Source organism: Leopardus geoffroyi, chromosome C3 (assembly GCF_018350155.1).
Source record: "Leopardus geoffroyi isolate Oge1 chromosome C3, O.geoffroyi_Oge1_pat1.0, whole genome shotgun sequence".
Classification (NCBI taxonomy): Eukaryota; Metazoa; Chordata; class Mammalia; order Carnivora; family Felidae; genus Leopardus; species Leopardus geoffroyi.
The window spans coordinates 32284544-32308435 of record NC_059338.1 but is presented as its reverse complement, the minus strand read 5'-3'; the positions used below and the strand labels follow the sequence as shown (position 1 = coordinate 32308435).

At 40.4% G+C, this 23892-nt stretch overlaps 1 protein-coding gene across 4 annotated transcripts in view; it reads left to right on the top strand.

Annotated features, from left to right (window-relative positions):
- The first annotated feature begins 5163 nt into the window (after positions 1-5163).
- The window catches only part of NEK7 (NIMA related kinase 7), a 161180-nt gene continuing 142451 nt past the window's right edge, over positions 5164-23892 (top strand). Inside the window, exon 1 of one of the 4 annotated variants that reach the window (XM_045456652.1) lies at positions 5164-5424. The gene's annotated coding sequence lies outside the window, so the exon portion shown is untranslated. Of the gene's footprint in view, positions 5425-7779; positions 7803-10864; positions 10886-23892 lie in introns of those variants that run through there. The other 3 variants (XM_045456653.1, XM_045456654.1, XM_045456651.1) reach the window with 3 other exon arrangements.

Here is a 23892-nt window from a genome sequence, read left to right as displayed (position 1 = left end):
ATTATCCCGTAAGCCTATAGGTAAATATTGGCTTGCCTTCTTCAGTACTTGAATGGTTTATGGATTTAAAGGTCTTGCCCTGATTTTGAGAGCCTGCACTTCATCAAGTTTTTAAGCACGTTTCTGATTTTTGCCCCCAAATTCTCAAGCTCTGGAAATGATACTGTTTTATTCTGCAGAGTGTTGTCTTAGGTATTCCTTCCTCTACATAATACTAACTTTTAGATGAAAAAGCTGATATGATAGAGATAATAAACAAGAAATAAAATATCTCCATAATTTGAATTTTACCCAACAATGAATTCAGTGACAAAATTGTGGAGGATATTGAGACTGCTTATGATTAACTAGGCTTATTGTCAGAAAGACAATAAGAGCCGGCTTTAAGAATGTCTGTGAGTTTGATGTGGCATGATTCCAAATCTGGCTTTACTCACATCCTGTATTTCCAAATAGATTGAACATTAACAGTACAATTGAACTTCTTAAGAAATAATTACTGAAGCGTTTTAAAGTACACTTCAGGCATTAAGTAGAACAGTTGAGGAAAAGATTGGTGAGATGTATGTTTTAAGCAATAAGTCTTCAGTATCAGCAAAGAGGGTTAGAAAGATAAAAACAATAGTGAATGCAACTTTTCACCTCTTGCGTTGACTTTGTTAGGACGTACTTTCAGATCTGTAGCCTGAGAGTAGTCTCTCGGTTTAACCATGCGGAAATACTAAACGTAAAGAGAAACACTTATTATTTGTCATTTTTTTCCTATTTGGAAAAATGAAAATTGCTCCATTTGTTCAGATTTGAAGGGATACGGTGCATCCCAGGGTTAGGAGAAAAGCACAAAAAAGAGCTTGACGAGTCAGAAGATGTAGAAGAAAGGCACAGATTAGGCAGACCTCTTGGACACCTTTCCATTCTGCTTTGTGAAATCACAGGATATTTGTCACATCCCTTTCTCAGGGTGGATGTATGCACACAAAATATTCTAGAGAAACCTGTACTTTTAAAAATTATCTTTGGGATTGATGAGCAAATCACCACAAATCTCTGTGAACACAGATAATTGAGGAGTGCTCGTGAACACTCTGTGAGAAGGCCACCATTGTTTGAAGAGAGTGTGTCCTGTGAAATGGCCTCACAGTCTGGCTCCAAATCAAGGATAGAGTGTACAAGTGTGAAAAGGGAAGTCGTTTTTAAATGTATTTCCTTCATTGCTTTGACTTTTGGCCCATTGCATATTGGCCTTCTGGCTTTTACATTAAGGAGACAAAAAAACATAAATTCAACTGGATTGTTAACCACAGAAAATCATAATACGAACATGACTGCTAGTTGTATTGTTTCCTGTTTTGCAACCAATATAAAATATTACATTTCCCTACATTAAGAGTATATATTATAAAAATATGTATATGGTGCATTAAAATGTTTCCCCAGTTTTGTAACTACTGCAAAAATAGCCAGGCAAAAGCCACTGTCAGTATGCCACAATTTTTAAAAATGTTTATTTATTTTGAGAGAGAGAGAAAGAAAGAGAGAGAGAGGGACAGAGAAAATCCCAAGCAGGCTCCCCGTTGTCAGGGCATAGCCCAATGTAGGGCTCCATCTCACGAAACGGGAGATCGAGACTTAAGCCAAAATCAAGAATAAGGCGCTTAACCGACTAAGCCACCCAGGCGCCCCACACATACCACAACTTTTAACTATGAACTGTACTCTCAGAATACCATAACTAGATCATGGGGACATAGCAGAGTTGCCCTTCTGATTTTGAATTCTAGGGATTTGATGTGAGAATAAAATTAAAGCTGGTTTTATTGTTTGCATAGGAAGCTCATTTACATGATCCATTGAACATTAATTGCAAGGGGCTGTTAAAGTGAAAAAACAGCTTTCTAATATTTTTCATGAGTGTTTTCAAAGAAAGATAAAGATTTATTTTCTGACACTGTACAGTGACCACAGCCAGGACTAGAGAAAAGTGATCTCCCCTGGGTTGTCTGCAGTCTGCACTTTGACTTCCTCCTCTTGGCCCAGTTTAGTCCAGACATTTCAACAGCTTGACTAAGCCTCATCACCATTTAGCTGCCAAATTCAGTGGCTGCCAATATCACTAGTAGCTTTTTAAGTACACCTGTTGCCAGCCCTATGTTTGTGAGTCCAGAAGACTAGACATTTCTGGTCTACCCCAGTGGCTAGGATCTTTTTCAAAGGAGAATTATTTTTAAGATTACTTCATCATCCTTCATTAGAAAAACATTTTTTTCTAGCAAGCTTCTCTCCTCACAGAGGAGGTGAATTTACAACGAACCTGGTATATGTAACGTCTGGTCTGGTTTAGCCTATGGATAAAAATGGTTTTGGTAATCAATGCTACTTTTAATTTTTATTTTTAATTGTGGGGGGCCAGCAAAGCTATACGAATAATAAAATATGAAGACTTGGTATAAACTGACAGGCTTTAGGTATAATAGTCAAATATCATTTACAGCAAAGTTAACCTGATAGTTAATGGCGTGTATTACATGGTAATTAGGTGTAAACATAGTTCATTAGGTAATTTACAACCAGGGTGTTTCGTGGATCCAAACAGCATTTTTGGATTAAGTTTGCGTGGGAGATGAATAGAAGCAGAACTCTGCTCTGTGGGGCTAGAGGAGCCCCCTTGGCCAGATCTCTCGTTTTTTTCCATTAGCATTTGCTCCAGGCCAGGGGCAGGTGGCGTGGGCAGCCCTCCCATACCTCCACATAAGGTGATAAAAAGTCACAAGGAGAAAGTGCAGTGGATTCAGGTCTGACAGTCTTAACAACCTTTGAAAGGTTGTTACTACTACATAGCTGTAACTTTATCGTCTTTTCAAGTGAAGGAATAGGACACACACAGATGATCTCAATACTTTGGACACCTTGTAGCCACTAATAGGATATTTCCTAGACAAGTCTTTGTGACTACGAGGGCTTCCTGAGCTCATTTTATTTGCTTATCAGTGTTCATAAGGTGTATGCATTTTCTTCACACCAATGAAATATCTGGGCTGTAGATGAATCTGAAATTTATTTCAACTGGGATGTTTTATTATCTATCAATCTATCTACACTTTTTAAAAGATAGTGCAAAAGATAGTAAAACACAAACAAAAAGCTCCCCTCCCCCCAAGCTTTAATCCTACTTCCTGTAGGAAGGTTGAAGTGTCTTTACCTGGGCAATATCTGATTATTTTTCCTGCAAAAGTATGACTATTTCCTGCCTATGTATGACTCAAGTGACACTGTTCTTATTTGACTGACTGATTTTAATTTGGTGTGATGTGGCAGAATGATCTGGTTCAAATACCAACTTCATTGGCTTCATCTTTGCCTCCTTTTTTACCCCCCATCCAACCCACTGGCCAGTCTTGTTGGCTGCATCTTACAAATATAACCAGTGCATCTTAGAAATATATCTGGAATCTGACCATTCTTATTACCACAATGGTCTAAGTCATCAATATCTTTTACCTGGCCATTAGAATAGTCTCCTCTTCTAGTTGTTCTGACTCTGCAGTCTATTCCCAAAGTGCAGCTATTCTCTCCTAAACTGAGTCTGATTTGGTCACCCCTCCAATGGCTCTCCACTTCATTCAGAATAAATTCTAAAACTTAACAAGGTTCTATATTTTGCCCCTTCCTGTACCTACCCCCTCTTCTAATCTCATCTGCTAGTATTCTCCCTTGGTTCACTGGATTCTAGCTATGCTTACCTCTTGGTTATTCCTCAAACATGCCAAGCCCACTTCTACCCAGGATCTTTGCATTTGCTGTTCATGGCTCATTTTCTCACTTCCATCAGGTCTCTGCTCTAATGTCAGAGGCCTTCCCACATAAGTATATTTCAAACAGCATGCTCCCTGTCCATGTCCTTATCCTGCTTCATTTTTGTATGAATCACCATCTGACATAGTATGTATTTACTGGCTTTTGATTATTATTATTGTCTTTCTACTACAATATAAGCTCCATGATAGCAGGGACTTTGTATCTTGGTAAGTATTGTATCTTCATTACTTAGAGCAGTGCCTAGTATATTTATTATTACTTCTTGAGCCAATCAAATCAACATCTTTTCTTGAGATCTTTATTATTATTTTTTGCTAAAAATAAACTTTCCAAATATTAACTACATAGCGTTAACTTTTGAAGTATTTGAGCTATAATCTACTCATTCTTGGCTCTCTACCCTTTGGTAGGTAAGTCCAACTAGTGAAAGACCTAAGGGCAGTAACAACTACTTAATGAGTACTTACATGTTAGGCTCTTGTATTTAAGCACTTTGCTTATCTCATTTCTAACCGTAATCCTAGAGATAAGTATTATTACTATTCTCGTTATACAAAGAGACTGATACCCGGGAGAGGTAAAATAACTTGAGGCCAGGTCACAAAGTTAATAATCCCTGAACTGAGATTAGAATCAAAGTGTGGTTGACTCCATACTGCCTCCTAGCTGTCGTCTCCCAGTAATACGTGTCCAGTTATCGAAGTGGTAAAGCCTTTTGCAGTTACTGTACTAGGGTTCTGGTATATCCTCCCCGCCTACTCTCCTCCCCCCCCCCCCCCCCCGCCAAAGATTCCCAATGCAAAACCACCTCGTTCACCTTTCAGACATGTCCTAAAAGCCATTGTTCTCTAAGCTAGGCCTCTTTAATGTAAGGTGTGCTTAGCGCAAAGTCAGTTTAAACCACCTAGTGAAAGAGGATGGGATCAAAACGCTGTGATCCAGAAGAAAGGGGACGTCACCGGTTCGGCTTACAGCTTGCAAGTGGGGTAATTTGAACATAAATGGATAAAAGACAAGTTCTCAAAAAGCAGCCGACCCGGCCCAGAGAGAAGTTGGCCCCAAGTAAGGGAAGGGGGCTCGGGGAGGGGGGGGGGGAGATGGACACCCCCCGCCCATCCCGCCAGGCCTGACAACAGGGAGCCACACGCCAGAGGGGCCCCCTCCGACGGCTTCGGCTCCAGCGGGGAAGCGGCGGGGCGCACGGCGCCTAGAGGAGGAGAGCGGGAGGCCGGGGCGCGCAGCCGGCGGGACCTGCGGCGCGGGACTCGGGGCGCGGGGAGGGGCCGGCGCCCGCCCCGCCCCTCTCCTCGGGGATGCCGGGATGTTTACACTCCTGACAGCGGCGGCCGCGGGAGGAGGAGCGGGAGTCTCGGGAGGATGGGCCGCCGCTAGGCTCGCACTCGGGACGCGCCTCTCCTTGCGCAGGGTGGGGGCCCGCGCCTGCAGCGTCCGCGGGGGCGGCGCGGCGGGAGGTGGCGATCGGCTCCCGGCCTCGCAGCTACAGCCCCCGGCCCAGCGGGCCTTTCCGCGGCGCCGCCTGGCCGAGCCGCTCGCCCGCACGCCCCGGGTCCCTCGCGGGCAGGAGAACGGAAAACTCCCAACTTCCTGGTGAGTGGCTGCCGGGGTCTCGGGCGGCCCCGGCCGGGTGGGACTGCCTGCGGAGCCGGGAGGGGTGGTGGGGGGAGGTCGGGAGGGCGCGGGGCGGCCTCCGGGATCCCCCCCGCCGGGGGAGGTGGGGCGGGGCGCGCCGCACTCGGGCTGGGTGGGGGTTTCAGTCCAGTTCGTTGGCAGTGGCGGGAGCGGGCGGCAGGAGCTTTGTGCCCGGCGGGGGCTCTGGCGGCCTCGGCCGCCGTGGGCACCGCGGTAACTAAGAAACTCCGCGGCCACGGCGGAGGCGGCGGCAACAGGTCTTTGGTTTCAGGACCCGAGGAACTTAGGCGAAGTCCCGCCTCCCACCCCCCGGCTGCCGCTCATTGGCGGCGTCGGTTATTTATCCCTCGCCGATTGGTTAAATCCAGCTGTCAGGATTCGGCAGCAGCCAGATTTAGAGGAGTGAAGTTCACTGGAGACAGTGGGTGGTGGGAGCCGTGCAGCTAAGCGAGAAGCTGAAGTGGCTTGAGAAGTAGAGAGAAGACGGCGGACCTGTTGGAGAATGGGCTTTAGTGGGACCCTGTCAGGATTAGCCAATGTGAGAGAGATTGCAAGGCAATAGAGAACTTTGCTGGTAATCGTGGTAATGGAAAAGAAATAGAGAATTGAGGCCAAGGCTAGAGAGACGAAGGGCACCCCCCGAAAGAAAAATGAGTTGGCCACATTACCCAAGGACGGTGTCAGGAAGCAACACAACCTAGCAGATGCTGCAGTGAGATCTGAAGAACCTTCTTGTCTCTTTCCTGTATGCTGTAGGCCTTGGGAAATGATGTATCAAATAGATAAATCGTGTTCTCTCATAGCTGTAGTCCTTGTTAGGGATAAATACTAAAACTATTTATTTTACAATAAGATAGGCTCCCATCATGGGGCAGTTCTGGTGATGGAACTGAAAGTCTGAAACACATTACAAAAATGAAATGATTTTCCTCCTCTGCTGATCATAAAGATGCTGTTGAAAAAAATCAAATGCGTGTAGTTTGTAGAACATCGTGTATCCATCATAACAGAACCACTGTTTCTAATTCTTTCTCCAAAGAGTTTGTAGTTTCAAGAAGTATGCACACTCCTTGCAGGCGATAGCTGTGTCTCTCGCCAGGTTGCTCAATAGGATAAAGTACAGAATGTATGTATGATAAACTTATTTTGTACAGGAGCTTGAGCTGTTGCAGGTGTGACCTAGTATTAGGGACAACTGGACAAAACACTGAAAACGGTGGTAGTTAAACAGGAGATACAATGAACCCTGTAATACTTTGAAAGTGGCAACTCTTACTGAAGAGGTGCAGAGTTTTCTTGGCTTTAATGCTTGCCGAAGGCCAATGCACTTAAAACAGTTAACATAAAACTTAAACAGTTATCATTTACAGAGGAAGGAATTCTCTGCTGTCCTCGGGAGATCCAGTCCACAGCTTGCTTAACTCCCCAAACGACAGCATCTTCTGTTTGGTCCTAGACTGGGAGCTTGTTGGGGTGGGGAAGAGATGTTGGAGCTTAGAAAAAATTGCCTCGTGGAGGAGTCAAACGGGCAGAAACTGTATGGGGACGTTGAGAGAGGAGGGCTCGCAAAATAAAAAAAAAAAGGGGAAGGAACCCCTAGTGGAGGCTGGCTGCTTTCTCTGGGGTGGGAAGCCCTTGGACCCTCGGAGAAGTGCGGGCCTGAGATTCTGCTCTCTGCCGGGAGGCCCCGCCCTCTGCGGCACTGACGGCTTCCACAGCCAATAAGCGGCGAGGACACCGCGGTTCCCCGCTCGGGAGGGCGGGTACTTCCTACCCCAGCCCTGGGCTCGGAGGAGGGAGAGAAAGTTCCTCCTGGAAGGATGTCTGCTGGTGGAGGGTTCCCAGTCTGAGGGATGAGAAATAGATACGTAAGAATAAAGGAGAGGAAGTTCCAATTTTCTCTGACCCGTCGTGTACGTCTCGTTTCATAATTGAGCTGCATCTTGGACTCACCACCGCGATTGAAACTGTATAGTTGATAAGAAACGAAGGTGATCAAACTAAATGTCCAGGTGGACTCACGGAGTTTTACTCTGAAATTACCTGTAAACGAAAACCAGGCAATGTCAGAATCTAAACTGTTAAACTCTTCCACAATTACTTGGGAATCTTTCCACGGTTAAAAATCTTTATCAATTTAAAAAGGAAAGAGCGTAACTTCAGTTCAGTTTTATTCTATACTCGGAGCTACTATTCAGGCTCGTTTATGAAGATCATACCTGTAGCACCCTCCATTCCTTTTCCCACTTAGGCATTTTCCTGGCTGGACAATTTCAAGAGCTCTTCCCCAGTGCAATAAAACAGCACTTACTCCAAGAATGAGGAAAGCACGTCTGGTATGATGGCAACATACTGGTGGAGGAGGGGAGATTTAAGGCCAGCTTAATAACGTACCCAAATTGTAAAAATCAGAATTGTCGTTTTAAATGACTGAAAGCGCGGTTATAGTTTGTGTATGTAAGTATTTAATCTCACGCTTCCCTCCCCTTCATCTTCCTGCTGGTTACAATAGAAAGTTTTGAGCTCTGATTTATTGCAAACATTCAGGTGCTCTTTTCTTCTCAACAAGTGTGCCCTTACTGAAATGTAGATTTCCTTCTCCCCCCGCCCCCCATAAAGATGTGGTCTGAGATATCATTAGAAACGTCTACAGAGTTTCTAGAACCAAACTGTCTCATGTTTTAAAATGTATCTCTGTAGTGTTGCTAAGGTAGCCACCATTCAGGGTATCTGAAAAGAGAGAATGGTGATTAAATGCAGTTTTGGAAAATAAGTTGTTTAATTAGATAATAAGTTGCAAAACTCCTTTCAGGTTTGTTTCCTTTGATTTTTTTTTTTTAAATAGGTTTTGGTATTTAAGAAATTTGCACTGTAGCTGCAGTTACACAAAGCAGCCCTCTTGTCTACATTCCTGGTTTCCTTCAAATTAAAATATTTGTCCTTTCAGGTATTTGCTCTAGAGTTTTGTGGGTGGAATTTTAGTTAGTACGTTATATATATAAAACATGGTAATATACTTAGTGTAATACTTGAGGATGTCTTGGAAATGACGTATGTGATTATTGTTTCTCTGAACTGCTTTATCCGCAATTACTTTATTGACATTTTCATAAATATACTGCTAGATGCTTTAAGAAGTGTTTCTTCATACTTTTGAGTGTTTCAGTTTAATTCCTCCTCCCCTCATTTTTGTAGGGAATATAGGTAAATTACATTTGGTTATAATTTTTTTTTGTTTATGTTTTTATTTCATTTTTGAGAGAGACAGAGCGCAAGCAGGGAAAGAGCAGAGAGAGAGAGGGAGACACGGAATCAGAGCAGGCTCCAGGCTGTGAGCTGTCAACACAGAGCCCGATGTAGGGCTCGAACTCACAGACCGTGAGATCATGAACTGAGCCGTAGTCAAACGCTTAACCGACTGAGCCACTCAGGCTCCCCGATAACATTTGGTTATATAATTGTAATGAAATATGTTTATTTGCAGGATATAATGGCAGTTGAGAATTTTTTCACGTGTGTAAAACTAATGTATAACAATTCACTCTTAGAAAACTTCTAAACTACTTGTTCTTCTTTTGATGACTAATAATTTGATTACCACCGCATGTTACATATCTTCATAAAATATTTTTTCATTCTGATGAAAACAGAGAATGTGTTTCACGGTTTTTAGTGAGCAGTGAGAATAAGGATGGCAGATAGATGATCATGGAAATTTCTTTCTTTTTTCTTTTTTTTAGTTTATTATTTTGAGAGAGAGAGAGAGAGAGAGAGAGAGAGAGAAAGCACGAGAGAGAGCATGGGAAGGGCAGAGAGACGGAGAGAGAGAATCCAAGCAGGCTCTGCACTGCCAGCACAGAGCCTGACTCGGGGTCTGGAACTCATGAACCATGAGATCATGACCTGAGCCGAAATCAAAAGTTAAATGCTTAACTGACTGAGCTGCCCAGGGGCCCCCATCATGAAACATTTCTTATTTTTCTTGAGCAGGAAAACTGTAACATTTGTCAAAGTAACAGCTCTGCCGTATTATTTATATAATGAGCTTACACAATGAACTGTTTTGTAATAGCTATCCACGGTGTTAATCAGAACAGGGTATAAATGAATGGAACTTATTTAATTGGTCTGTAAAAATTTAGAAATACTGTTACTTAATGGAGAGAGACCTTTCTGTAAATCTTGCTATGGGTCTTCTGTTGATAATCAGAGTAAGTGAGTAGTTAAGGGTAACTTTCTCGTTCCAGGCTGCTTTTGTATAGAACAGGGGTTTGTAAACTTTCTAAAGGACAAGAGAGTAAATGTTTCTGACTTTGTGAGCTGTATGGTCTCTGTCATTGGCTGTGTTCCAGTAAAGTTTTATTTGCACAAATAGGCTGGAGGCTCACCCCAGCTCTAGAAGATAATACCAAAGATTTAAATAAGATTCTAGACCTTTGATGTTTGGCTTGATGTGTATTTTCCACAGGAGTATTTCATAGCCTTTTTTGGTTCTTGGATGCTTGTGACAATCTCTTGATCTTTCCCAGTCCCCTCAGAATAATGCCCAGTTATTCATACCCCAATTTTGTGTTTCATCTCAGAGACTTCATAAGTCTTAGAACCTCTTTTAGATTTATCTGCTTTTTCAAAGTTTTCTATCATTCTTTGCCTCTTGGGGTCCCCACACCTATCCTGTGACACTGAATGAAGGTGCTCCTCTCTAGCTTCTCTCTTACTAAACCAAGATGGAATCTGATGTCATATATTTAATCTTTGCTTGATTGACAGATAACACTTTAATATAAATGTATTTTGGTGTGTTTCTTTAACTCACAGTTTTTATTTTAAGCTGATTGGAATGACTGCTTCTGTTACTTTTAGGGGGAATTTCTGGCATGAGCAAGACAGTTGGCAGATTTCTTCTTCTTCTTCTTTTTTTTTTTTTTTTGTTTAGAAAAAATTGATGTAGTCTTTTATAAAAGACTTTCTCCCAGTTTAAAAAAAATTATTGGAGAGGGCCTGAAGTCAGGGTGTATGTGACTTGGGTTGTGTGTGGGATACCTCCTCCCTTTGTTTTAAGAATTGGCTGTAGGCTGACCTGGGTGCAGCTGCTGAGAAGCCAGAGAATGGAATGGAAAATGCAATGGCTTTGACATCACTCAGTGGAGTTTCCTAGCCCTAGCCAGGAGTGAGTTCTGGGTGTGCCAGAGTATTTGTCTCTCCGGGTAGCCAGGTAGGGCCTGGGGCATTCGGAACTTTCAGGCTGGTTGCCACCAGCTACAAGGAGCCTCTTTCCTTTATCCAACCCTGCTGCACAAATACTGATCATTTTCTGTGTTTACCGTCATATGAAAAAGACTAAGCCTGGGTTTGCCTCTTACTCTATGACCTTGGTTGAATTACTTGATTGGTTGGGACTCCGGTTTTCTCAGCTCAGGTAAGATTGCTTTGAGGAATAAATGAAAACATCTTTGTAAAGGTATGATAGTAGGCTCTAAGTGTTAGTTTCATTTCACCTATTTCTGTTTTTAGGACCTTCAGTGGTAGGAAACGCATCTGCTGTTCTCAGTTTCTTCTGATGACAGGCCCTGTTGCCCACTGTGCCTTAGGTCTGCTGTCTGTTCTGTGTTGTCTGCTTGAAGTCTTCTTCCTCTCTGCTCTGTGATTTCCATATTCATAATTTACTGGTTCCCATGTTTGAGAATGTTTTTATGTTTTTTGGAGTATGGGGAGAAGGCATTAATCCTTGGTTCCTCAGGCAGGAAAAAACACAAGAGGCTTGGGGGGGGGGTATATTTTGGATAATGAAAAATGGGAGTTGCAAAACGATCCTTAAATACTAATTGAAAATGGCAAAATTAAAAATATTCTTTCTGGTAGTCTTCCAGTTTTGCTTTTTGTTATCGTGAGAATATTTTCCTCGTATTCTCATATTTACCTGGCAGATGACTGTAATTTTTGTTGTGGTTGTAACCATAACAAAGCCACATATCCTCTACTACATTAGGATTGGGAAAATTGAACAGATATGTTTATGAAAAGTTGTTGTACTTCTAAAATGAAAGGGATTGCAAACTTTCCATTGCTTTTTATATCTAACTGGTGGACCATACAGTAAAGTAATGTGATCTGTTTGCATACTGTCGTAAGGACACCAGAACTGGACAATAGGTAATTTGTTTTAGGAAAATGACATGCCCTTATTGCAAACATTTTATAGGCATGTTTTGTTATTTAACAAATACAAGTTAGTTGAAAGATATACAGAAAGGATGCTTATTGATGGTTTAATTTATGGGAGACGATTGATATTTTATTCTCAGTTTCTTATGGCAACGTACAAATTCACTTTTGTTTTCTTTACAGTCTGGTGTTAGAACACATTAAGAATAGTATGGCTGGGAACTTTACTCAGTAAAAACTGGCATTTTTAACAATTTTCAACATATATTTAAAGTAAAGTTTTAATAAAGTTTCTACATTTGATAAATATTTTCATTGTTAAATGTCATGTTGTTTTCAACATGGCTTTATCATTTTATGACCTTGAGTGTTTAAAATACCAGCTGTTGATGAAGAGTTGTATTTTATCAGGCAGTTCTCCTATCACTCCTGTAAGCATTCTCTTTTTTTTATAAGTAGGAAGGAATTTATGACATTGTATTTAATAGTATTTGATGGTTGCAGGGCAGGGGCTAGGGGTGGAGTTTGAGCTTCCAGCAAGGTTTCCCATTACCAGGCCACCAAGGGAGTTGCTGCCTCATCCCTGATCGTAAGGCTGCCAGTGGGACAGTGCACCGTCGCCATCCTAACGAAGACACAGCCACAATAAGGAAGATACTGCTATTTTTGGGGCCCCCAGAACCATACCGTGACTGCCGTGGTCTAGGAACTGTATGCTCTGGACCCTGGCTCTTAACACCTATATTAGTTTCCTAGGGCGGCCCCAACAAATTACCACAAACTGAGTGGCTTAGTACAACAGAATTTTATTCTTTCATAGTTCTGAAGGTCGGATATTAGGAATCAAGGTGTGCATAGGGCCATGCTGTCTGTGAAGGCTCTAGGGAGAAGGCGTTCCATGCCTTTTCTTAGCTTTGGGTGTTGGCGGCATCCCTTGAAGTTCCTTGGCTTTAGACAGATATCACTGAAATCTCTGCCTCTGTCACATGGTGTTCTTACTGTGTGTCTCTGTATGAGTCTCTGGTACTCTTAAGGACACCAGTTACTCTTACACTTAAGGTTTAATAAGCAAGATCTATACTTTTTCTTTTAGATTCATTACTGTACAGGTTTTTAGATTTCTGACCTTTTTGTTTTGAAGCGAATATTTTAAGTTTGTGCAGAAATTGTACCTAAGAGTTGGGGCGCCTGGGTGGCCCAGTTGGTTGAGCATCCTCTCTTTGACTTCAGCTTAGGTCATGATATCAAGTTTGTGAGTTTGAGCCCCACATTGGGCTCTGTACTAACAGAACAGAGCCTGCTGGGGATTCTCTCTCTCCCTCTCTCCCTGCCCCTCCCCTGCTCATGTGCTCTGTTTCTCTCTCTCTCAAAATAAATAAATAAAAAAAGAAATTGTACCTCAGAGATAAAGACACCCACATTATCGTGTACATATGTAACCTGTAGTTAGTATCCTAGTGCTGCCATTAAACAGCTCTTCTAAAATCAGGTTTTCCATTCACCATTATCATCCTGTGCTTCCCCTTAGGAGACCTTAAGTGCATGATTCACTACATCAGATGTTCTCAGAACTGGAAGGAAACTTATAAATTGTGTAAACTGACCTTTTCATTTATTGTGAAAATAAACTAAAACCTAAGGATGTAAACTTGCTAATCCATGCTGTGCTTGATTCCGTAACAGTCAATATTGCCTTGTGTTACCTTTGTAATGTTTTCAATAGTAGGCGCATGATTTCTTCTTTTTTTTTTTTTTTTTTTTCACTCCTCCTGATTTAACAAAATATTGCTCTGTTCATGGTACGTGCTCAATAAAGACTTGCTGATGGGGTGATGACCTTGTACCTCTGATTGCCCCTATCAGGGCCATGATTTAAGTCAGCGAATATTTGAGTGAATCACCCCTGCCTGATTGTGCAGGGGTGAAGTATTTCTTTTGCGTCTAAAGTGAGGAACAACATGATAGCTGTCTCCCTGGAGAGAGATGGAGGCTACTCCTAGGAAGGAGCACTTAGAGGCAGTAGATAGGAGAGTAAAGGCCAGAAAGTTCATGAGTGGTTGTTTGATCAATATTTCATAAACACGTATTTCATTATATTAGACACCTTGATTCATAAAAGCCAGCCTTCATGTTGTTTGTCATCTTGGTATATTGAAAATAACTTGGATGCCCCTATTGCTTCTTGTATATAAGCCCAAAATGTTGGGCAGTGCCACTGGCCGGTGTCTCCCTCTAGTTTCTTCTCTTGCCGTGGTTCAGAGAATATGATTGGTTCTGTTTCTTTTATTTCTGTAGTCATGTCTGTCTCTTAGAAGTTGGTTCTCAATTTGTTTATTATATGTGTTTCCTATTTCAGTGAAAGTTCTGCTTTACAAAGCAGAATGATTAGAGATTAATCAAATGAATCCTAAAGGATTTATTTCATGATTTCTTGAAATAGTTACATCTATTTGTATATTGAAGGTAATTTACAAAATATTTAGAGCTGTTTACGAATATATGGGTGACTTTTTTGCTACTACCAAGACAAGTTATATTCTCAAAGCATTTGTCCTATGACTATGTTTCTCAAACTGTAGCCCTCAGAATGTCTGTGTTCTGAGATTCTGATTGGATAAGTACAAGCACTGACATTTAAAAACAAGTTGAGGGGCACCTGGCTGGCTCACTCAGTAGGGCATGAGACTCTTGCTCTCGGGGTTGTGAGTTTGAGCCCCATGTTGCGTGTAGAGATTACTTTAAAAAGACTGTGATGGGAACCTACATTTACAGTAAGTAAGGCAGGTGTTCCTCAGGCCACACTGAGAAATGCCACGTGATCTTTGTAAAAAATATTTTTTTAATGGAGAAAACTTTTGTTTATAATGAGAGCCCATTCCTACCGCTAGCATTTCTGGCTTGGGGTGTGCAGCCGCTTGGCACAGATTGTATCTAATGATTAGGCTGTTCTAGCATGGGTGCCCATGTCTCAGCTCAAATGGTGGATGGGTGTTATTGAAATGATGCTTACAAAGCAATTAGAATCAACTAGGTAAAGTATAAATATTTTGTAAATAAATAGTATATATTTATAAATAAATATATAGTTTACTAGTATACTAGTTACAGGAGAGAAAACTTCACTTTAAGCAAGTGAAAGAAAATAGCATGTCTAGTGTTAGTTCTTCTATCCCGACAAATGGTCCCTTGTTAATGTACTGCTTATAGCGTAGGCTGTTCTCACCATTTTTGGCATTTCTACAGTATTTCTCTCAGCTAGGTGTGAAAGCTTACCACTTCCCTTACCTCTGAGATGGTTTGCTTTCTGCTTCAGGGCAAAAACCCTTTGCCTGCGCTCAGAGATTTTGCCTCCAGTGACCACTACCTCAGTCCTTCCTGTGGTTTTCGGTCCTGTTCCTGGGCTTGGCTGCACCGAGCTCTCCTGCCTTGCCTATCCAGCCACGCTGGAAAGTGTTCAAGAACATCATGATGAGTAACCTGTTCCTTTTTCCATGACTGTCTTATTTCCATTGATAACAAGTGTCTGATGCTTGAGTCGCTTCTAACTTCCCTTCTTGTCATTAGATACTGATCTTTGCATGCAAGTTGTGTTCTTTATTCAAGAAAACCTGCTTGGTCATTTAAAAACTACTTTCTATCAGTGTTTTTCTTTAACACCTTTTTCTTGATTTGTAGTTTATCAATCAATCCAGGCCCTTTTTGTTTATGACCATTTCTGCCCCCTTCTTTTTTCATATAGTAAGAAGAGGCAGCTTGACAAAGAAGGTATTGAAGTCCTGGATTAAGTTCAGGTTCATTTTTATATCTTTTCAAATGCCAAGCACAGAGTCTGATTCTTTGTGTGAGCTGAATTAATACTCAAAGAACTCAGTTTAAGAGTTGAATGTCTGGTTTAGGAGAGAGCATTGGTAGTGTGCTGAATGGTTCAGATAATATAAATGGAGCCTGGGCTCTAACGAGGCACTGACGATGTTGAGTTAGGATACGTTGGGACTCATGTCTCGCGGTGTGTGGTCCCTGAACAGGCAGTGCTCCCTTTCCTAGGCCATTTTTGTTCATGTGTTGAGTTGTCATCTTTTGAATGCCAGTATTTCTACAGTAAGACCTGAATGCCCATTTTTCTTTTCTTTTTTTTTTTTTTTTTTTTTTTTTTTGTGAATTTTGTAGGGTATTTGCATATGCTGTTCAGAAGACAATCCAGTTGATTGGACAGGATTTGGTGTTAAACTTAGTTTCACAGTGAGGTGAGGTTTCTCTGAACTTGGAAGGCATACTCGTCAGAAAGCAGAGGGACAGACCATTTGATCTCTTGGGTTCTCCAGCATTTGTAAGATGAAAGAGTCTATGCTTCTGTTCACTTAATGGTTCTTTTTCTATTTGTTCCTTTATTATTCTCCCCATTTTCCTACTGGGTCCCACCAATTCACTGATTGAAGAACGAGAAATTCGGAGGTTGTTGGTAGGTAGCTGGGGGTGAGTAAAAAAATAATCTAAGCAAGATCTAGCTTTATGCTTTTAAAAATATTTCAGTTTTTATTAATTACAGAATATGGGAGCAGGCAGTGACCAAATACTGTATCATATTGCCTGGCTCGCCTATTTTTAATGGCTCTATATTGGAACCGCTTTCAGACTGACCCTGACCTATCTGTCTAGATTCACTTCTTTATACTCTTTTATAGTTTGGTCACATCTGACCATTTACCTTTTTTTTTTTTTGGATACATTTTGTACCTGTGTGGCTTTATTGCTTTAATACACTTTTCTCACTTCTTTTAGTGTCTATTTTCTACATTCCAGCTATTCAATCTCAGTATATTAAAATAATCTTCATCCTTTAAGGCTTTGCTCTAATATTATACAGAGGATATAAAAAAATATTATACAGAGGATATAAAGAAATATTTCTTTTGCTTCTTTAAGCTTTTAGTACCTATTGACTCTCCCTGTAGTTACTTATCTTAGCTTCCATCCTGGAATGTAAGTATCTGGAAGGTGTGAATCATGTCCTGTACATATTTGTGTTTCCTGCAGGACTTAAGACCATTTTGTCACAACTGGCCATTCAGGGAATGGCAGATGCCTGCATCCCAGTGATGATATGGGACAGAAAGTCTGGGCAGATCCTAGAATGAAAGAACGTCCAGAACAATTGAGTAATTGGTTTCAGGGAAGTCTGTGCTAGATGCCAGGCACATGTCCCTGTAAGGCCTGTAGGGCATAGTGTGAGGAAGGTCTTACTATGTGATATAAAGGTCTGATCTGTAAGTGGTAAATGTTGAGGTATTCAGTGATCTAGTGCACGAGTCTGGGTTGGATTCTGTATTCTGAAAGATCTCCCACCAAGGAATGACACATGTCACACAGGATGACATGGGAACCAGGACTAGGAAAAACAGGGGTATGCCAGACGTGAGGTTGATGGAAGTGAGGAGGAATTATGTAGTAGAGACAGAGGGAAGTTTGGCAATTAGGCACAAGTTAGAGGCTCAGGCAACAAGGAAGAATGGTCTGAGTTCTTGGAATTAGGACTTGAAGTTAAAATGGGCCAGCAGTCGGATTAAATTGATTTGAGGCTGATTTACTAAATGTTTACTAGGTATCCTTATATTTCCCTTCCTTAGGGGCAAGGCCATTCCTAGTTCAAGTTAAGTGGGTGTGGCTTTTTGTAAAGGGGGAGCAACTTCTCTCTGCCCATAAAAAGTGCTGACTGCATATTTGTCAGATGAATCCTGTTTTGATGTTCTAACCATCCTCTCATGAAGAAAATATTGAATGGAGTTAAATAAGAAATAACTAGCTTAATACTGGAAATTAGTCCTCTCTTAAGAATAATTACTAAGTGGGAATTGATGAGGGTTATTGTTTGGTTTGAGGCCATCAGATGCTGCCATAGAGAAAAATTGTTCCACTTCAAAATAGATACATTTTATTTAGTAGCTTTTCATAGCTTTCATTGCTGAAAGTTAAAAAAAAAAACAAAACAATCACAATGTCAATAATTATTTTTAAAAGCATATAAAGGACTTACAGAAAGGCCTGTGCCAAGAGTACCAAAGATGTACTGTGTATTCATGAATTGATGAAGAAGCACATAAAAAATGAGCCTGGAATGATACCCAGATACTGCATTATGAAAGGCCTTGCATACTTACTAAGAAGATTGGCCTTCTCCTCTCCCGTAATGTGATTGGAAAGAGTTACTTGTACCTTTATGTTTTCAGAGTTTGATTTTAATAGCGATAAAAGCTATAGTGCTTTGATATCTTTTTACTTGGTTCTTAGTTGGCCATAAATCCATCAGGAACGAATGTCAGAATTGACTCAAGATTACCATAAAGGCAACTTCAGGTAGATTTGTTAAAAAAATGTGTTAAGAAAAATATATTAAGGGATGTTTGAAAAAAATAAGTTTGGACTTGAAAATCTAGACTTTGGTGATAGTATGTGTATACTTTAAATTTACCAAGAAAGGGGCGCCTGGGTGGCTTGGTCGGTTAAGCGTCCGACTTCGGCTCAGGTCATGATCTCACGGTCCGTGAATTTGAGCCCCGCGTCGGGCCCTGTGCTGACAGCTCAGAGCCTGGAGCCTGTTTCAGATTCTGTGTCTCCCTCTCTCTCTGCCCCTCCCCTGTTCATGCTCTGTCTCTCTCTGTCTCAAAAATAAATAAACGTTAAAAAAAAAATTAAAAAAAAATTTACCAAGAAAAAGTGTTACTTTGTTTTTTTATAAAAAGAACTTACTGTAGTGTATACTTTCTTTTCCCCTTTTAAAATTTAGGATTGAGTTAAATTTATTTACGTATTTACATCTTTGTTCAATCTATGCTTTTTTTTTTTTTTTTTATGATCCACCCTCAACACCTCCTACCCACTTCGAGGTGCGTTTTTTTTCTTGCTTAAAATCCTTCACTTACTATCTTTGGAATAATTTCCAATCCTCTAGTCTCTTAAAAGCATGACTTGGGCCTTGTCTCTCGCCTCTGATGCTCCTGTCTTACCTCACTACTTGTAGTTCCCTCATCACTCCCTGCTTTAGTCAGGAGTGTCCTCCCTCTTTGTTGCCTGGTTGGCTCCCATGCATTGTTTAGAACTTGCTTCCAGAGTCTCCTCCTCAACGTCTTGCTGACCTGACAGCCTGTTTTGGCATCTTTCTTGCCACCTGGGATGGTGTCTGTCAGAGTACTTGCCTCCTTATGCTGTAAAAGTCTGTTTCTCTCTCTCTCTCTCTCTCTCTCTCTCTCCCCCCCCCCCCTCCCTCCCTCCCTCTGTCTCCCCTGGGAATAACTTTAGGGATCTGAATTGCTGGGATCTGTTTTGTCTTCCCAGCAGCTTTGGTAGACACCTCAGTTGGCTGAAAAGCTGACCCAATGCATGAGTTGGAGAAGATAAGAGAGAGGAGGAGTCTAGGATAGCCCCCAGTTTTGGCAGGGGCTCTGAGTAGATGGTGGTGCCATTTATTGCCAGTTCTAGCACCTTTTTCTCCCTACCCCTCTCACCCCCACCTTTGAGTAGCCGTGGCTCTTTATTGAGATGAAATAAAGAAATTAGAGACTTAAGTTTCTTGAAGATTCTTTTTAAAAAAAAAATTTTTTTTTTCAATGTTTATTTATTTTTGGGACAGAGAGAGACAGAGCATGAACAGGGGAGGGTCAGAGAGAGAGGGAGACACAGAATCGGAAACAGGCTCCAGGCTCTGAGCCATCAACCCAGAGCCTGACGCGGGGCTCGAGCTCACGGACCGCGAGATCGTGACCTGGCTGAAGTCGGACGCCCAACCGACTGCGCCACCCAGGCGCCCCTCTTGAAGATTCTTAGGACATTTTATATATGTCATGGTATTTGCTGCCTCATTGAGGGAGGGTGGGGGTATATATAGATGGCTATCACTGAGCATGAAGAAGTAGTCTTTCTTTCTTATTGGAATATTTTCTCATTCTCTTGCAATTTTGACTGTCTTTGTAGTCTTTAATAAGCAGTTGGAATATGATCATGAGTGTTAGGCAGGACAGACTTTGTCCCAGTATGGTTTTAGAAGCCTTCTCATATATTACACAAAATGTGCTTGCAGCTGGCCTTTGCGTGTCGTTTTGGTGTTAAGATAACCATATAGGTCCTTCCATGCAGAGTACCTACAAATCAAATGGCTATCAAAATCATATAAATTCCTGTTTGTTGACTAGGGAAAGTGAGAGTTGAAATTCTCTAAGACATAAGGGAATACAAGTTTTGCTTTAGTTAGAAAGATGTCATAGTGCCTGATGCTGATGAAGAACAAAGTAGAAATCTTAACCAGATCAACTTGGAATTCAGAGTCCTGTTATTGAAGCAGAGAGTAGAGAATAACTTGTTCTGTTCTCATTGAATCTACATTCATCAAAGCTAACTGAGTGTGGTGGGAGGAGGAAGCCTCTCATGTTGAGTTTGGGCTGTTTATGGGATATACAGGTGAGCCTATATCTAGGCAGTTGGTTATATGGGGCTTGAGCTCAGCAGAGAAGTCTGGCCTGGGGTAGAGCTTTGGCGTCATCACTAGAGAGGGGGCAGTGGATTATGCGTGGTAGCAGGTGAGTCTGTCTAGGGAAAGTGTGTCGGGGTTCCTGTTCATCCTTGTTCACTTAAATGGGCAATTTCATTAGAAGGCAAATAAATTCTCAATGAATACTGGGAGAAACTAAAAGTCAATTCGTGTTGCTGTCTGACTTTAGTTCTAAGTATAATATGTAAGGTATTTTCTTGTGAAAACCCAAATAATGCTGTTTCTATGCTGTCTTTCTAAGATTTTATCATTCTTTAGTTAGAAGAATGGATTTTCATAGATTCAGAAGGTTTCCAAAAATAAAATTAGGTAGATGTCCTCAATTATGTAACTCTGTTTTAGTGTTTGTAAGTCTATAATCACTATTAACTAAATTTTTAATTTTTTGGGGAGTTATTTATATTTAAAGTCTGTCATATAAACTTCTAGATGGCTTCTGATAAACAAACACCATTATGTTTGTGATTCCTACTATTAATTTAAAGTAATAGTCTTTATTCTTTGGAGGATATCTCCGGAAAGATCACAATTTCACTTAATAAGTGTGTCAGAAAAAGTGCATTTATTTCCAGTATATGTTTGTGTACGTTAAAAGACATACGCACACAGTTTGGCATGATGTTGTGGTTTGTGGAAAAGAGCAAGAGAGCGATTACAAGATGGTGCAGGTCAGGATTGGAATAACTTGGCAGAGTTTGGTGAGAAAGTTTGCTTAGCAGCTGCTGTGTTAACTTTGTATAATTCATTCAAAGACTAGTTCGGTTCTGTGATATCAAGAATAATATAGCAGCAACTGAGTTCAGTTTCTTAGAAGGTAAATTTTAAAGGACAAAAATATAACCTTGTACTTACTTATAGTAAGTACACTGAAGAATCTTTTTATTAAAAGTTGGGACAGTTTTGTGTAACCCGTGAGTGAATGGCTTTTACATGCTTGCTTTTTCTCCACCTTTCTTAATTTTCTCTAATTTGGTTTGCATTGGAAGTCTGCACAGTAAAAAAGAGATCAGGCAAATCCAGAGATACAGTTGTTATTCTTCTTTCTCGTTTTTTTTTTTTTTTTTTTTTGAGGGAGGAAGAGGGTGGGCAGGAGGAGGAAAAGGCGGGAGTTTCCCTAGAAGTAAAGTAACATGCTAGCTTTGTTTTGTTAGACATTGATTATGTCCCACTAAACCTAATTATCCATTAAACAGACTCTGTTGTTATGACTGATTCAGATCTCAAAAATGTCGTGGGGGCCTAAGTAAGGGTTAAATGAAAAAGTTCACTGGAAATGACACCAGAGGACCTGAGAAGGGGTCATTACCTTACCACTTAGCTCTAGGCCTCAATTTACTTGTTTAGAGTTTAGGAGCATCCAAAAAAAAAAAAGATAGGAAATCTTTTAGAACTATTTTATGGTTACTGTAAACTGTAGTATATAAAGAAAAAGGATTTTGGAAGTTCAGGAATAATCAGTGTATAGAACAGTGGTAATAGAGTAGGTATGTGAACAAAATGAATAAACAGCAGTTAATAAGCTTTATAAAATATGAGTAAATTGTAAAATCGTGCGTTAATTCAGAAAACTCTATTAAAATTTCCCTTTATTTCAATGAGAAGTGTTTTTAATTTTTTTGTGATGAGTTTTTGGTTAGTGAGTCCTTGTTACAGACCAAAGTCTATTAAAACAAATGACCTTACAATAAATAATTCATACAAATGAAGCATTTCCAACTACTAGCCTGTATTCCATAGGGCCTTATCAGCTTTGTTATGCTAGAATTCATCAGTATGAATTATTTAGCACAAGGAATTCAACCGAATGTTTTTTTATAACCAGGTTGAGAAGATGGGTCCAACCATTTATCTTAGCTCTTTATGTACGTCAGTCTTTTGCCATGGGTGGTAGAGTGCAGTTGCCATGATTTTTCTGGTGTAGTTGGATAGTTAGTTTAGTAATCATGTGCTTTTGCCAGGCTTTAGTTGTTGTTATGTGAGTAACTGAATGACGTGGCAGAAATATAAGGGAAAATTAATTGTATTTGTAATGGCATCCTATGTCTACAGTTAAACTAAACAAATAGAAAGTCTATCAAAAGTTTTTTGGGCAAAGTTCTTTGAATGGCTGAGTAGGGATCACTTGTCTTTTACATCCTTTTAGGGAAATTCTTCTGTTAAAGCTAAGCAGAAAAAAAATAATCCTGTCTTGCATTTGTGTACCACTTAACACTTTAGAGAAGCATTAATATTTTATTCTTCCAGCTATTTGTTTACCATAGAAAGTTCTCTGTATTTGTTACTCTAGGATAAGGATTTGAGACCTTGCTCTGTCATCACATGCTGTGTGCTTATTATGAACTTTAGAGGGAAGTAAACTGAGACCTAGGGAGGATAACTAGTTTTTAATTATTCAGAAGTAGATGCTCATATAAATTTGAATTGTTTACATCCTGATTGTTAGACTTGTATTGTTTATAGCTTCTTATTTTCTAAATTTGATCATTCAACAAGTATTTATTAGGCCTTAATATAGTAGAAGGTACTGGAGGTCGAAAAAAAAGAAGGAAGAAATAGATTCTGCTTTTAAGTAGTAGTTGCTAGTGGAGTTAGTGATTAGGACCTCTGTTGGACAGGTAAGTTACTCACTAGAATACATTAAGACAAATACTTAAGGTACTTTACAAAGGGCCACTTGATTACAAAGCAAGGTTGGCCAGGCAGACTAGCTGGGAATGGTGTTTCAGTAAAATGACCTGTCCTTTGTCAGAGGCATGTAGGTATGAAATAGCCTAGAATTTGGAGAAAGTACACATGGCTATTAAGACCAGACTACTGTATTTATAAGAAGGAAAGCACTAGCAAACAAGAAACATGGTTAAGAAAAGTGTGTTTCATTCATTAAAGAATTTTAATCAGGAATATGCCATAATTAGACTTTCATTTTAGATAGACCTTTACGGTGAGTGTATAGAGTAGGAATTTTGGCAAAGTCAGGCAAAATAGTTAATAGGTTATAATAGTAGCAAGAATCATGAAGGTCTGGGATATGCAGAGAGATATTTGGGAGGTAAAATTAATAAGGGACATAGGGAGGTGAGTGAGGGAGTAAGAGGTTCTGACATGATGTAGGAACTATATGGGATGACTGGATGGCAATGACATTCACTAAGAAAGGGAATACAGTATAGAATGGGTTTGAGGTGCTCAAGATCTTAGACATTTCTGTTTTGGCAATCAGGCAGAAAGATCCAGTAGAGCTGGAAATGAGATTTTGGAGCTACTGGTTCATAAATCATCAGTATGTAGGAGGCAGGTTATGTGCCAGCTAAAATGCATGACTATTGATTTAAGTAATCAAGGGACTAATCATTAAAGGAAACCTGAGCACGAGAATAAGCTGAATTACTTATTGATCATAGAACAAAAGATGCATTTTGTGTAGAAATGAAAAAAGCAGATGAAAGAATATTGTATCGTGCCCTTTATAGTGGTGATTCACATTGCTAACTTGATTTATTTCAAGGTGGTACTAGATTAAGTAGTAGCAAATACATACACACTTCTTCACCAGCAATTGACAAAAGTCACTGGAACTAGTATTTTTACCCAAGAAATTGGAAAGGATCAAAGTATTCTCTTTGAGCACTTTGGACACAGTAATACAAAATGCAAGGAGTAATGGAGCAGAGAACAAAAAACACAAAGGGTTGTGGCCAAAAAATTGTATACGCAGCCAAATT